We start from the raw sequence: 2,500 nt of genomic DNA, 5'->3' as shown, positions 1-2,500 counted from the left end.
GTTAGTACTTGGTTGGGAGACTGAATGGGAATACTAGGTGCTGTAAGCTTTTTATTTGGATCAGTGTTTTCATGGCCTCTGCACAACATCCTGTTTTGGGATAAAGGTTGGACACAGGTTTGAAGGGGACCCAATCAATCAATCAGTCAGTCACTCAGTCAGTCTTTTGATTACACTATTTAAATAGGCCCCATTTGGGGTCAGCTTTCGCTTACGGCCATACCACTCTGACAAAGCCCGATCTCATCTGACCTTGGAAGCAAAGCAGAGTTGGGCCTGGTTAGTACTTGGTTGGGAGACTGAATGGGAATACTAGGTGCTGTAAGCTTTTTATTTGGATCAGTGTTTTCATGGCCTCTGCACAACATCCTGTTTTGGGATAAAGGTTGGACACAGGTTTGAAGGGGATCAATCAATCAATCAATCAATCAATCATCATCATCAGTCAGTCAGTCAGTCAGTCAGTTGATTCACACTCATTCAGTCAGTCAGTCAGTCAGTCAGTCATTTGATTACACTATTTAAATAGGCCCCATTTGGGGTCAGCTTTCGCTTACGGCCATACCACTCTGACAAAGCCCGATCTCATCTGACCTTGGAAGCAAAGCAGAGTTGGGCCTGGTTAGTACTTGGTTGGGAGACTGAATGGGAATACTAGGTGCTGTAAGCTTTTTATTTGGATCAGTGTTTTCATGGCCTCTGCACAACATCCTGTTTTGGGATAAAGGTTGGACACAGGTTTGAAGGGGATCAATCAATCAATCAATCAGTCAGTCAGTCAGTCAGTCAGTCTTTTGATTACACTATTTAAATAGGCCCCATTTGGGGTCAGCTTTCGCTTACGGCCATACCACTCTGACAAAGCCCGATCTCATCTGACCTTGGAAGCAAAGCAGAGTTGGGCCTGGTTAGTACTTGGTTGGGAGACTGAATGGGAATACTAGGTGCTGTAAGCTTTTTATTTGGATCAGTGTTTTCATGGCCTCTGCACAACATCCTGTTTTGGGATAAAGGTTGGACACAGGTTTGAAGGGGACCCAATCAATCAATCAATCAATCAAATCAGTCAGTCAGTCAGTCAGTCAGTCTTTTGATTACACTATTTAAATAGGCCCCATTTGGGGTCAGCTTTCGCTTACGGCCATACCACTCTGACAAAGCCCGATCTCATCTGACCTTGGAAGCAAAGCAGAGTTGGGCCTGGTTAGTACTTGGTTGGGAGACTGAATGGGAATACTAGGTGCTGTAAGCTTTTTATTTGGATCAGTGTTTTCATGGCCTCTGCACAACATCCTGTTTTGGGATAAAGGTTGGACACAGGTTTGAAGGGGACCCAATCAATCAATCAGTCAGTCAGTCAGTCAGTCAGTCTTTTGATTACACTATTTAAATAGGCCCCATTTGGGGTCAGCTTTCGCTTACGGCCATACCACTCTGACAAAGCCCGATCTCATCTGACCTTGGAAGCAAAGCAGAGTTGGGCCTGGTTAGTACTTGGTTGGGAGACTGAATGGGAATACTAGGTGCTGTAAGCTTTTTATTTGGATCAGTGTTTTCATGGCCTCTGCACAACATCCTGTTTTGGGATAAAGGTTGGACACAGGTTTGAAGGGGACCCAATCAATCAATCAGTCAGTCACTCAGTCAGTCTTTTGATTACACTATTTAAATAGGCCCCATTTGGGGTCAGCTTTCGCTTACGGCCATACCACTCTGACAAAGCCCGATCTCATCTGACCTTGGAAGCAAAGCAGAGTTGGGCCTGGTTAGTACTTGGTTGGGAGACTGAATGGGAATACTAGGTGCTGTAAGCTTTTTATTTGGATCAGTGTTTTCATGGCCTCTGCACAACATCCTGTTTTGGGATAAAGGTTGGACACAGGTTTGAAGGGGACCCAATCAATCAATCAATCAATCAATCATCATCAGTCAGTCAGTCAGTCAGTCTTTTGATTACACTATTTAAATAGGCCCCATTTGGGGTCAGCTTTCGCTTACGGCCATACCACTCTGACAAAGCCCGATCTCATCTGACCTTGGAAGCAAAGCAGAGTTGGGCCTGGTTAGTACTTGGTTGGGAGACTGAATGGGAATACTAGGTGCTGTAAGCTTTTTATTTGGATCAGTGTTTTCATGGCCTCTGCACAACATCCTGTTTTGGGATAAAGGTTGGACACAGGTTTGAAGGGGACCCAATCAATCAATCAGTCAGTCACTCAGTCAGTCTTTTGATTACACTATTTAAATAGGCCCCATTTGGGGTCAGCTTCGCTTACGGCCATACCACTCTGACAAAGCCCGATCTCATCTGACCTTGGAAGCAAAGCAGAGTTGGGCCTGGTTAGTACTTGGTTGGGAGACTGAATGGGAATACTAGGTGCTGTAAGCTTTTTATTTGGATCAGTGTTTTCATGGCCTCTGCACAACATCCTGTTTTGGGATAAAGGTTGGACACAGGTTTGAAGGGGATCAATCAATCAATCAATCAATCAGTCAGTCA

At 44.7% G+C, this 2,500-nt stretch overlaps 9 pseudogenes; all 9 read left to right on the top strand.

The window, feature by feature from the left end:
• Positions 1–49, top strand: part of LOC128631888 (uncharacterized) — a 119-nt pseudogene extending 70 nt beyond the window's left edge.
• Positions 50–209: 160 nt separating this feature from the next.
• On the top strand, positions 210–328 carry LOC128631887 (uncharacterized; annotated as a pseudogene).
• A 223-nt stretch (positions 329–551) lies between these two features.
• On the top strand, positions 552–670 carry LOC128631886 (uncharacterized; annotated as a pseudogene).
• Positions 671–837: 167 nt separating this feature from the next.
• LOC128631885 (uncharacterized) lies at positions 838–956 on the top strand (annotated as a pseudogene).
• Positions 957–1,133: 177 nt separating this feature from the next.
• LOC128631884 (uncharacterized) lies at positions 1,134–1,252 on the top strand (annotated as a pseudogene).
• Positions 1,253–1,416: 164 nt separating this feature from the next.
• LOC128631883 (uncharacterized) lies at positions 1,417–1,535 on the top strand (annotated as a pseudogene).
• A 160-nt stretch (positions 1,536–1,695) lies between these two features.
• On the top strand, positions 1,696–1,814 carry LOC128631882 (uncharacterized; annotated as a pseudogene).
• A 178-nt stretch (positions 1,815–1,992) lies between these two features.
• On the top strand, positions 1,993–2,111 carry LOC128631881 (uncharacterized; annotated as a pseudogene).
• A 159-nt stretch (positions 2,112–2,270) lies between these two features.
• Positions 2,271–2,389, top strand: LOC128631880 (uncharacterized; annotated as a pseudogene).
• Positions 2,390–2,500: the final 111 nt, after the last annotated feature.

The sequence above is a fragment of the Ictalurus punctatus genome, unplaced genomic scaffold (assembly GCF_001660625.3).
Source record: "Ictalurus punctatus breed USDA103 unplaced genomic scaffold, Coco_2.0 tig00007337, whole genome shotgun sequence".
NCBI classification, from domain to species: domain Eukaryota; kingdom Metazoa; phylum Chordata; class Actinopteri; order Siluriformes; family Ictaluridae; genus Ictalurus; species Ictalurus punctatus.
This window is presented reverse-complemented; position numbering and strand designations above follow the sequence as displayed.